Source organism: Moschus berezovskii, chromosome 5, assembly GCF_049115385.1.
Source record: "Moschus berezovskii isolate FMDL1 chromosome 5, NW_MosBer_1.0, whole genome shotgun sequence".
NCBI classification, from domain to species: Eukaryota; Metazoa; Chordata; class Mammalia; order Artiodactyla; family Moschidae; genus Moschus; species Moschus berezovskii.
In genome coordinates this window covers 16868081-16881413 of record NC_142464.1, presented here as the reverse complement: position 1 = coordinate 16881413, position 13333 = coordinate 16868081, and positions in this window count along the sequence as shown.

Below are 13333 nucleotides of genomic sequence, written 5' to 3'. Positions count from 1 at the left end.
TAAGCAAGTATACCAGAGGTGGTGTAGTCAATTCTTTGATACTTTAGGATCCCATTTCTTCAGCTAAGCTTTAGGTCTTTCAGAGCCTAATTAATACCTAATAAAGATATGATACCCAGTTGGAGGAGATACGGTGTTTTACCTTATTGTATGGAAATATTCTTGAGCTTAGCTGTGACCTAGTGCCAGTCCAACCTGTTCCATGAACAACTTAGCACAGGAGACTTAGAGTTAGTTGGGAACACTCTAGCAGCTTTTAAGTGCTCGACCCCTGACCACCAGTTTTGTGGCTTTGGCTTACAAGATCTCCATTAGCAACAGATCTATTATTCCTTTCACAAGATTTCTTTGTAGTGGTGTATGCCCTGATAGCTTTTAATGGTATGACTTCTGTCTACTTAGTTTTTGATGATCAAAACAGTTTGAATTTCTTGTCAAATTTCCCTAAGACCTCTAGTGGTTTATGCTACAAACTTACTTCAAAGCTTTGCAAGTCCCCTAATAGCTACCACCTATTGAGGACCCCAAATACAACTTCCCCAGAACATTTCTGGGAACTCAAGTGAACCCTAGAAGATGTCCAGGGCCCAGTACCTTTCTAGGAACTATTTATGCAATAGTTTGTTTAGATTGGAGAAGTGCACACAGGAGGTGGTATCAAATCCAGGAGTGACTTACCTAAGTCCTAGTGTTAAGCATAAGAACAGTGAAACAAAGAATTCAGTGAGCATCCTGTCTGTGTATCTCTGTCCTATAGTCTTAGCAGTCAGCTTTGGATCCCATTCCTTGTCAACAAAAATGGATTAAAAATGATTAAAGAAAATAACTTGGGTTAAAACAACAAGCTTTCTTTAACACCACATGAAGCAGATAAGTCTTTTTGTGGAGAACTACAAAATGCACAGAAGGCAGGAAGCTTTTAGAGATTAAAGAACGAGAAAGAGCCTAATAGAAAGTATTTAATTGACTGGTGAGTCAGTCGACTTTGATTGCAATGAAATGATCCAGAGTTGGCTTGGTTTTGGAACCGACTGACTTTGTGATCAAGCTGAGTGTTTACTGGGACACAAAATGTGTCTATGTTTACATTTGTTCACATGGCACCCCAGGCAGAATATCTGGGGACTAGAAATTTACACTCAACAGCACCAAGTAGTTTTCAGCCAGATTTCCTGCCAAGTCCTGGGACCTTGAGTTTCTGCTTTAATGACTGCATAGGAAATAAAAGATAAAGCTTCTGCCCGTCCAAAGTACAAAACTGGATTGGTGACCCCACATAAAGCAGAACACTAAACTTAATGAAAATCAAACTCAATGCACAGAAAGAGACAGATAGGAAAACTTTCAAATCTTGACCTTGGAAATGAAACGAGATAAAATTTCCTCCTATGACCTACCATAAAATCTGTGCAATTCAGTTCAGTTCAGTTCAGTCACCCAGTCCTGTGCGACTCTTTGTGACCCCATGAATCACAGCATGCCAGGCCTCCCTGTCCATCACCAACTCCCGGAGTTCACTCAAACACATGTCCATCAAGTCGGCGATGCCATCCAGTCATCTCATTCTCTGGCGTCCCCTTCTCCTCCTGCCCCCAAACCCCCCAGCATCAGAGTCTTATCCAGTGAGTCAACTCGTGGCATGAGGTGGCCAAAGTATTGGAGTTTCAGCTTTAGCATAAGTCCTTCCAATGAACACCCAGGACTGATCTCCTTTAGGATGACTGGTTGGATCTCCTTGCAGTCCAAGGGACTCTCAAGAGTCTTCTCCGGTACCACAGTTCAAAAGCATCAATTCTTCGGCGATCAGCTTTCTTCACAGTCAACTCTCACATCCATACATGACCACGGGAAAAACCATAGCCTTAACTAGACGGATCTTTGTTGGCAAAGTAATGTCTCTGCTTTTTAATATACTATCTAGGTTGGTCATAGCTTTCCTTCCAAGGAGTAAGCGTCTTTTAATTTCATGCCTGCAATCAGCATCTGCAGTGATTTTGGAGCCCCAAAAAGTAAAGTCTGACACTGTTTCCACTGTTTTTCCATCTATTTCCCATGAAATGATGGGACCAGATGCCATGATCTTTGTTTTCTGAATGTTGAGATTCAAGCCAACATTTTCACTCTCCTCTTTCACTTTCATCAAGAGGCTTTTGAGTTCCTCTTCACTTTCTGCCATAATGGTGCTGTCATCTGCATATCTAAGGTTATTGGTATTTCTGCTGGCAATCTTGATTCCAGCTTGTGCTTCTTCCAGCCCAGCATTCCTCATGATGTACTCTGCATATAAGTTAAATAAGCAAGGTGACAATATACAACCTTGATGTACTTCTTTTCCTCTTTGTAGCCAGTCTGTTGTTCCATGTCCAGTTCTGACTGTTGCTTCTTGACCTGCATACAGATTTCTCAAGAGGCAGGTCAGGTGGCCTGTTATGCCCATCTCTTTCATAATTTTCCACAGCTTATTGTGATCCACACAGTCAAAGGTTTTGGCATAGTCAGTGAAGCAGAAATAGATGTTTTTCTGGAATTCTCTTGCTTTTTCCATGATCCAGCGGATGTTGGCAATTTGATCTCTGGTGACTCTGCCTTTTCTGAAACCTGCTTGAACTTAAAACCTGTTTAAAATCTATTAATAAAGTATAATTTCAGTACAATTGCAAGTGTTCCAAGTGATTAATATATTTTAGTATATTTCAAATAAAAAGGTAAAGGTCATATTGTTATCTTGATGAATGATAGAAAATGTGCAATTAAATCAACATCCATTCTTTATAAAAATTTTAGAAAAAGAGAAATAGTCTTTTCTAACTTAGTAAAGTACAGGTACAAAAATAATTTTTAAATACTACACTTAATGAGAAAAAAATGGAAACAGTCCCTTGAACATTTAGAAAAACTCAAGGATGACTGCATCACTACTGGCTCAGATGGCAAAGAATCTGCCTGCAATGTACCAGACCCAGGTTTGATCCCTAGGTCCAGAAAATCCCCTGGAAAGGAAATGGCTACTCACTCCAGTATTCTTGCCTGAAGAATTCCATGGACAGAGGAGCCTGGCAGACTACAGTCTATGGGGTTACAATGAGGTGGACACAATTGAGTGGCTAACTACTACTCTTGCTGCTGCTGCTGCTGCTAAGTCACTTCAGTCGTGTCTGACTCTGTGTGACCCCCATAGACGGAAGCCCACCAGACTCCCCCGTCCCTGGGATTTTCCAGCCAAGAACACTGGAGTGGGTTGCCATTTCCTTCTCCAATGTGTGAAATTGAAAAGTGAAAGTGAAGTCTCTCAGTCGTGTCCGACCCTTAGCGACCCCATGGACTGCAGCCTACCAGGCTCCTCCATTCATGGGATTTTCTAGGCAAGAGTACTGTAGTGGCTTGCCATTGCCTTTGATAATCAAACACAATTATGCTGTCCTTACCTATGCAGGCAAGTCAAAAAACAAGGTAGATATAAAAAATGGAAAAAAAAGTTTTTTTCTGATTTACATAAGATATGAGTCTCCACAGAGAAACAGATAAACTCCCCATACTAAAACTGAAACTTCCCAAATCTACTGATAAATTACAGGAATTAAATGTTTAGCAAAGCACAAAATACAAAAATAAGTACATTTCTAAAATCTAGCAGCCATCACTTCACTAAGATAATGTAAAAAGTTGTCATTAGGAATATTATTTTTTAATGTGCAAACTTTATAGAAAACAAATCATTAAACTTTACTAAAAGACATTAAATAAAATCTGAATAAACAGTAGAAACATAACTATTTCCAAGATTGGGATACTAAGTATTATTATGATATAAACTTAACCAACTGATAGAAATTGCAACTCTAGTAAGGTAACCAATGTGATTTGTGTTGGCTAATTTTACATATAACAGTTTGATTCTAAAAATTTATATCAAAGAACAAATAACCAAAAGTAGTCAAAGGCATTCTAGAAAAAGAACAATGAGCAGAGACTGGTCCTGCCACACATTTAAATGAAGTCATAAAGGTACAGTAACTAACACAGGGAGGGCTCAGCAGATAAAAGGCATGGACAAAAGACGCTGAAACAAGAGCTTATGTATAGACCCAGAATATAGAAATAGACAAATCCATATATGGAAACCTGATTTGAGAGAGAACAAAAATGGCTGAGTGGTGTGCAACAAATTATTAAAGAAATCGTAATGTGATAATGTGTATATTGTCACACTGCTTATTTAACTTATATGCAGAGTACATCGTGAGAAACGCTAGGATAGAGGAAGCACAAGCTGGAATCAAGATTGCTGGGAGAAATATCGGTAACCTCAGATATGCAGATGACACCACCCTTATGGCAGAAAGTGAGAAACTAAAGAGCCTCTTGACTAAAGTGAAAGAAGAGAGTGAAAGTTGACTTAAAGCTCAACATATAAAAAACTAAGATCATGGCATCAGGACCCATCATTTCATGGCAAATAGATGGGGAAACAGGGGAAACAGTGGCTGACTTTAATTTTTTGGGCTCCAAAATCACTGCAGATGGTGATTGCAGCCAAGAAATTAAAAGACGCTTCCTCCTTGGAAGGAAAGTTATGACCAACCTAGACAGTGTATTAAAAAACAGAGATATTACTTTGTCAACAAAGGTCTGTCTAGTCAAGGCTATGGTTTTCCAGTAGTCATGTATGGATATGAGAGTTGGACTATAAAGAAAGCTGAGCACAGAAGAATTTGATGGTTTTGAACTGTGCTGTTGGAAAAGACTCTTGAGAGTCCCTTGGACTGCAAGGAGATCCAACCAGTCCATCCTAAAGGAGATCAGTCCTGGGTGTTCATTGGAAGGACTGATGTTGAACCTGAAACTCCAATACTTTGGCTACCTGATGTGGAGAGCTGACTCATTTGAAAAGACCCTGATGCTGGGAAAGATTGAGGGCAGGAGGAGAAGGGGACAACAGAGGATGGGATGGTTGGATGTCATCACCGACACAATAGACATGGGTTTGGGTGGACTCCGGGAGTTGGTGATGGACAGGGAGGCCTGGTGTACTGTGGTTCATGGGGTCACAAAGAGCTGGACACGACTGAGCGACTGAACTGAACTGAACTGAATATGACAGCAATGTTAAAGTGAATGTGTTAGTCATTCAGTTGTGTTCGACTCTTTGTGACTGTGGGACTGTAGTCCACCATACTCCTCTGTTCATGGGGTTTTCCAGGCACGAATACTGGAGTGGGTTGCCATTCTCTTCTCCAGGGGATCTTCCCAACCCAGGGATCAAACCTAGGTCTCCTGCATTGCAGACAGATTCTTTACTGTCTTAGCCACCATACCAATAACAAAAAATACATTAACAATAGTTGTTTTGGAGAGAGTGGAAAAGAGAACTTTACTTTCACTTTGCATTTAAAAAAATTATATATAAAAGAGAAATAGAAACAAAGTGACAAATGCTATTAAAATGTGTTAAATGAAAGGTGATGGTGTAGGGATTTATAAATAACCCAAAGTTTGGCTATGATGCAGAGAATTTAGACGCTAGCTTGAGAGAGGTAAGAACCATTATTTTTAATGTTGGAAGGCAGAGCATATTTATAGTTTGATAGGAATGATCCAGTAAATAGTGAAACCTTAATGATGCAAGTTGTCAATTATTTAAATTGCTAGTGTGCATGACATGTGTGCAAAACCTTGCAAAAATATGGACTGTAGCCCATCAGATTCCTCTGTCCATATAATCCTCCAGACAAGTATATATACAGATGAGGTTGCCATTTCCTACTCCAGGGGATTTCCCTGACCCAGGGATTAAACTGTCATGTCTAGTGTCTCCTATATCAACAGGCAAATTCTTTAACATGGTGACACCTGGGAAGCCCTGTCCATATAGGGAACACTAAATCCTCTCCTGAAATGCAAGGGACCTAGGTCCAGGAGATCCCTAGGTCCAGAAAATCCCCTGATGATGGGAATGACTACTCACTTCAGTATTCTTGCCTTGACAATTTCTATGGAGAGAGGCTACAGTCCATGGGGTGACAAAGAGTTGGACACAGCTGAAAACTAACTGCTCAGTTCAGTTCAGTTCATTTCAGTCACTTAGTCGTGTCCAACCTTTTGAGACCCCACGAATCACAGCACGCCAGGCCTCCCTGTTCATCACCAACTCCCAGAGTTCACTCAAACTCACCTCCAACGAGTCAGTGATGCCATCCAGTCATCTCATTCTCTGGCGTCCCCTTCTTCTCCTATCCCCAATCCCTCCCAGCATCAGAGTCTTTTCCAGTGAGTCAACTCTTCACATGAGGTGGCCAAAGTATTGGAGTTTCAGCTTTAGCATCAGTCCTTCCAATGAACACCCAGGACTGATCTCCTTTAGAATGGACTGGTTGGATCTCCTTGCCATCCAAGGGACTCTCAAGAGTCTTCTCCAGCACCACAGTTCAAAAGCATCAATTCTTTGGCAATTAGCTTCTTCACAGTCCAACTCTCACATCCATACATGACCACTGGAAAAACCATAGCCTTGACTAGACGGACCTTGGTTGGCAAAGTAATGTCTCTGCTTTTTAATATTCTAAGTTAGTAATAACTTTCCTTCCAAGGAGTAAGCGTCTTTTAATTTCTTGGCTGCAATCAGCATCTGCAGTGATTTTGGAGCCCAAAAAAGTAAAGTCTGACACTGTTTCCACTGTTTCTCCATCTATTTCCCATGAAGTGATGGGACCGGATGCCATGATCTTAGTTTTCTGAATGTTGAGCTTTAAGCCAACATTTTTACTCTCTTCTTTCACTTTCATCAAGAGGCTTTTTAGTTCCTCTTCACTTTCTGCCATAAGGGTGGTGTCCTCTGCATATCTGAAGTTATTGATATTTCTCCCAGCAATCTTGATTCCAGTGTGTGCTTCTTCCAGCCCAGCGTTCCTCATGATGTACTCTGCATAGAAGTTAAATAAGGAGGGTGACAATATACAACCTTGACGTACTCCTTTTCCTATTTGGAACCAGTATGTTGTTCCATGTCTAGTTCTAACTGTTGCTTCCTGACCTGCATACAGGTTTCTCAATAGGCAGGTCAGGTGGTCTGGTATTCCCATCTCTTTCAGAATTTTCCACAGTTTATTGTGATCCACACAGTCAAAGGCTTTGACATAGTCAATAAAGAAGAAATAGATGTTTTTCTGGAACTATCTTGCTTTTTCCATGATCCAGCAGATGCTGGCAATTTGATCTCTGGTTCCTCTGCGTTTTCTAAAACCAGCTTGAACATCTGGAAGTTCACGGTTCACGTATTGCTGAAGCCTGTCTTGGAGAATTTTGAGCATGACTTTGCTAGTGTGTGAGATGAGTGAAATTGTGTGGTAGTTTGAGCATTCTTTGGCATTGACTTTCTTTGGGATTGGAATGAAAATTGACCACTTCCAGTCCTGTGGCCACTGGTGAGTTTTCCAAATTTGCTGGCATATTGAGTGCAGCACTTTCACAGCATCATCTTTCAGGATTTGAAATAGCTCAACTGGAATTCCATCACCTCCACCAGCTTTGACTAACTGCTGCTCCCAGTCAAACACAATTATGAGGGCATTTCTTATGCAGGGCAGGCAAAAAACAAGATAGAAGAAATGGGGAAAAAAGTGTTTTATGGTTTACATAAGATATGATTCTCCACATAGAAATTCCCCCACATCTACTGAAAAATTAACAGAATTAAGTGAGTTTTGATACAAAATGAAACAATTAAAAAGGAGACATTGTGATCACGAGCTGGAATAGTACTAGGCTCTTTTCCAAAACTTTATTATATATTTCACAAAAAGGGGATATTAGTAGAAAGAAAAAAATGACAGAATATTTCTGGAAAAATCTTTTGAGCTGGAAAAATATAATGCAGACATCAGTGTGAACTACCTGAGTGTGGATACCATGAGACTAAGGAAGATAAATTGATAATGACTTTACTCTTTTTAGTTTCAGTGAGGAAGATACTCTATTTATAGAAGTTAAAGAAGTGTCCTTTTTAGTTTTTTTAATTTATAGAAACTGCTGCAAGTCAGCTGAACTACTGAAGAACATATAAATGCATTGAGCGGGGGGTGGGGAACAGAGTATGAATGAAGATAAAATCATTGTAATTCTTCCTTGACACAAAATACTTTATATCTATTTAGTTGTACTTTTTAGCCAGCCACAGCTTTATGATTCTATTTTATGCTGATTAATTAAAAAATTACTATGGGCAGGTTTAAAAAAATACATCTTAATAAGCATTACCACTGTTCACCAAAATGTGGTTCTTCTATACTTCTGGACATACGAGAAGACTGCACTTCACCATTCCCTTGAACTAAAGAGTGATCATGTGCCTGTTTTGGTCAATCTAATGTGAGGAGTAGTGAGGTATCTTACTTCTGCTAGAAGTCAGCGATTGATTTTTCAGCCTTGCTTCAGTGATTGTGAAAGCTTAGGTTGATCTGTAGGCTCCATATATTCAAGAGCAGCTTGGAACGCTGACTAAATACACAGAAGGCACACGGTCCTGGGACCTGCCTTATACCCACAGTGACGTGTTTGCTAGGATAAATATTGGACTGAACCCAAGAACACTTAAGGTTGTTGCTACCACAGCATTGTTTAGAACCTACTGAAAGAATTAAGAAGATAAAATACAAGGTGGAGCAGGAGAATTAAATTTGAGGAGTAAAGGAAGCTAATAGAAGAAAATCTAAACCTTCTAACTAACCTTGAGTCTTGGGAAGAAAGAAGGTCCACATATAAGAAACAGCAGGAAGTACTATGACATGGTATATAGCTTAAGCTATTTGTTCAGTGGTACTGGATGCTGATTGCAGCCAAGAAATTAAAAGACGCTTACTCCTTGGAAGGAAATTTATGACTAACTTAAATAGCATATTAAAAAGCAGAGACATTACTTTGCCAACCAAGGCCCGTCTAGTCAAGGCTATGGTTTTTCCAGTGGTTATGTATGGATGTGAGAGTTGGACTGTGAAGAAGCTGATCACTGAAGAACTGATGCTTTTGAACTATGGTGTTAGAAAAGACTCTTGAGAGTCTCTTGGACTGCAAAGAGATCCAACCAGTCCATTCTAAAGGAGATCAGTCCTGGGTGTTCATTGGAAGGACTGATGCTAAAGCTGAAACTCCAATGCTTTGGCCACCTCATGCGAAGAGTTGACTTACTGGAAAAGACTCTGATGCTGGGAGGGATTGGGGGAAGGAGGAGACGGGGACGACAGAGAATGAGATGGCTGGATGGCATCACTGACTCGTTGGAGGTGAGTTTGAGTGAACTCCAGGAGTTGGTGATGAACAGGGAGGCCTGGCGTGCTGTGATTCATGGGGTCGCAAAAAGTCGGACACGACTGACTGACTGAACTGAACTGAACTGAACTGGACTTAAATATAGCTTCCAATTTGTCTGTAACTGATACCTTTTGAAATTTTACCTTTTTTTTTTTCATTCTGTTGCACTGGGACCAGAAAAGCCGAAGTCTATGATTTTGTGCTTTATAATTAGAATATAGAGTATGAGTAAAAGAAAGTTGCAAAATGCATATTCTCTGGGAAAAAAAAATGAGCAACGTCTAGCATTGTTATTAATGCTTTGTGATGAGGTAATCTTGAAAAATTTACAGTTCCTAAGGAAAAGCAATTAAAAATTAAGTAAGTACTGATTCTTAATACTTTAAGAAACTATAATGGCTTCCTTGATCTTTCTGTATTTATGTGTTGTCTTTATCATTTTATTTTAAGCACCTGGGCCTATTTTGCAAAATTTTCTAAAAAACCTTAGGGCTTGTCACTGAAAATATTCCCACCAAATGATTTCAGAAGTAATCTTTATAGTTGGGAAAGTACTCCTGCATATAATAATGAAAAAAGATTGTTAGTGAGTTTTCAAAATATCTGTTAAAAAGTCTCATATGTTGCCTTTACTGTTGACTTTTAATATTAAAACAAAGAACAGTATTGCTTTTATTTCAAGGGTCAAGCTACAGAAACAATAAACTGGCTAAAACAGCACTGTTACATAAAATCAAACAAGAAAACAAAGCCATAAAATTCAGATTACACTTTGTTCTTACTTTGGCTTGCTTGTGGGGATTTATTGAAGAAGTCTTTTAAATTTCATAAAAAAAAGCCTCATACTAGTTAATGATAGCATGGGGGAGAAGAGGTTTTGCTATGTTTAAATTCCATTAGAGCATTGTGGGTTTTCACTTCCTAAGTGGACCTTTTAACTTCTGAAGTAAATCTTTTGAGGTCTAAACTTACTTGCTCTCAGCAAAAATATGGTTTCAGTGACAGAAAAAAGATATTTTTAAGGCAGTAGTAATTTTTTAAAACATGTACTTGTGAAACATCTCTCTAACATGAACATGTAGCTGAAATTCATTTTAAGTTATTAGTTATAATGCATAAATTTAAATTTTGAATTAAATGGAATTGGCTAAACTGAGCATCAATTAACTGCAACTTTTTTATTCATTTATTTATAGGAGGAAGCACTAAATAATGAGAAAATAACCAACTCATAATAGCAATATGGTAAAAAGAAAAAAGAATATTTAGTCATTTCAAACTTCATGATGTAGATTTTCCAAATTTTGCTGCTATATTTTAATAAATGCTGGATTAAATTCTACAGCCACATGTATGACAAATTTTGCTTGAACTACATAGAGTCAATGATAAATTCACACTAGATAAATACATGATTATGTGAGATAAAAATGCATAAAATGTTAATTTGTTTATAACAATCATATTGATTATATATATTCAAAATGTTGTAAAACCAATACATTCTTTGGATATTACATCCTACTTATATACTAATTTGACTCTGCAATGTCCTGTGCAAGACTCACAAGCAGAGGTGATCAAACCACAACTGAGCTCCAGGGCAGAGTGGCTAAGCAAGAGGATCAAAAACCTTTCCACCAGCTATACAAGCTGGAGATTAAATTCACACTGTCAACTAGGTAGACTGTGTGTCTGTGGAATAATTTGACTCAAGCTTCAGGTTAGACATGGAGAACTGAATGGTCACTTACATTTACCTCCTTTTTCTTATGAGAACTCACTAACATAGGAATTCAAAATATATAAAGTTCATAAGATCAAGGTGAACAAGGGAAGAAATCACTGTGGTGGAGAAACTGGTTCCTTACTTGCAACATGATACATCCACGGGGCATAGCTGACATGAAAAAGAATTGTTTCCACAGCTCCTAGAAACTTGGGTTATTGAAGAAGAAACCAGATGGGGAGCTGAAAACAGGAGATTGTGTAAAAGTCTGTCTTTGAACTTCTCATCCCTAGGTCACTTCCTTACAATTGATAAATGTAATTTGCATATAAAGACCCACTAATAGGTGGGGACCTGGGACTTTTCAGGGTTTACGGCTTACCAGGTTGCACCAGTGGTAAAGAACTCACCTGCCAGTGCAGGAGACATAAGAGATGCGGGTAAGAGAGGTGGGCTTGATCCCTGGCTTGGGAAGATCCCCTGGAGAAGGAAATGGCAACCCATTCCAGTATTCTTGCCTGGAAAACTCCATGGGAAAGAAGAGCCTGGCAGGCTACAATCTATGGGGCCACAAAAAGTCGGACTTGGCTGATACACACCAGTGGTCCCATCCACATCCAAAAAACCTAAGTCACCCTGCACATAATAAGAAACACCTTGCCATCAAAGAGACCTAAATCTCCCAACTCTAAAAAAACAGGGCCTGTTAGCCTTACAAGAAAGTCTCTGACCTCCTAGCCAATCATGCCCTATTTCTGAGTTGCTTTGCCTAATGTTCTGTAAAACTTGCTCTTACCCAAAATCCCTCAGGAAGGGTGCTCACTGGCTGTGAGACAGTGCACTCCCCCAATCCATGGCTTGTTTCCCCTAAATAAAGGACAGGAAGCTTGTTACTACATCTTTTAGCTTTGTCATTTGAAAGTTTTGTTGTGACAGGGACCATAAGACATTTACTAGACACTCTGGGGACTGTTCCTTGACCCAGGTGAAGAAAACGCTGAGCCCTTTGGTTCACTGTCTTTGGCTACTCAAGACATCTCCAGTAGCATCAGATCAAGCTCCAATTATTTTGCATTCTGAGCTCTTCAAGCTTGTTTGTCCTAATTCTTCTTGGTGGAAAATTAGGGTGTGAGAGACTGAAGATTTTTCACTAAGAGATTTAGTGGGCCACAACATTTGGGTTTATGGTTGATTTCATCAACAAGGTAAATGCCTTTGGGAGGTCCTGAAAGGTCTCAAGAACTTGCACAAGCAGCCAGAAATATTAACACTAGCTGAATTCAAGAGGATTATTTCAACAATGAAAAATAGTGGGAATCCCTCAATCTAAGGAAGCAAGATGGCAGCTGTTAAGTGACTCACAAAGCCTGGAGGTAAGTCCACAGCATGAACAACCATGTTTTGTCTATTTCCTCTACTTTTCTTTGACTTTCTCATATGCTTTTTTCAACTTCTTAAGTTGATGTTTAATTAATTCTGTTCCTTTTTAAAATTCAAGTATTTGACTTTATCTCAGAAAACAGTTCGGAGAAGGCAATGGCAAGCCCCTCCAGTACTCTTGCCTGGAAAATCCTATGGATGGAGGAGCCTGCTGGGCTGCAGTCCATGGGTTCACTAGGGGTCGTACATGACTGAGCGACTTCACTTTCACTTTTCACTTTCACACATTGGAGAAGGAAATGGCAACCCACTCCAGTGTTCTTGCCTGGAGAATCCCAGGGACGGGGGAGCCTGGTGGGCTTCCGTCTATGGGGTCACACAGAGTCGGACACGACTGAAGTGACAGCAGCAGCAGAAAACAGTTGTGGCCACTAAAGCATTTAAAAGTATTCCCATTTTCAAAAATAATTATAATTGTAGGTAGAGTATTGGAATTGAGCCAAATTTTCAGAGGAATGTTGTTTTATTCAAATGAATATTTTTAGTGAAAATTTTGCCAGTTAATTCATAATTTCATTACTTTTTAAAAGAAGGTGTTACTGATGCAGTTTTTCCACTCATTGGCAATTATTGAAATTTTCTTCATAGTCTAATAATCTTTGAATCTGTTTAGGAAAAATGTTTAAGAAATAATAACTCTCTTATATCCTCATATTGTTTAGCCAATGGGAATGGGGAAAAGCAAAGTTTTATTTTCTATGCATTTTGTATGTATACTATATTTTTCTACAGAGAGTATGGATATATGTATTTTGTAAGATTGTGGGTGGCTGATTAATGTTTCTTACTGTGTGTCCTTTAAATTAGATACGTATGTCCAACAATTTCTTATATATATTCAAAACTATGTAGTTCAGCCAA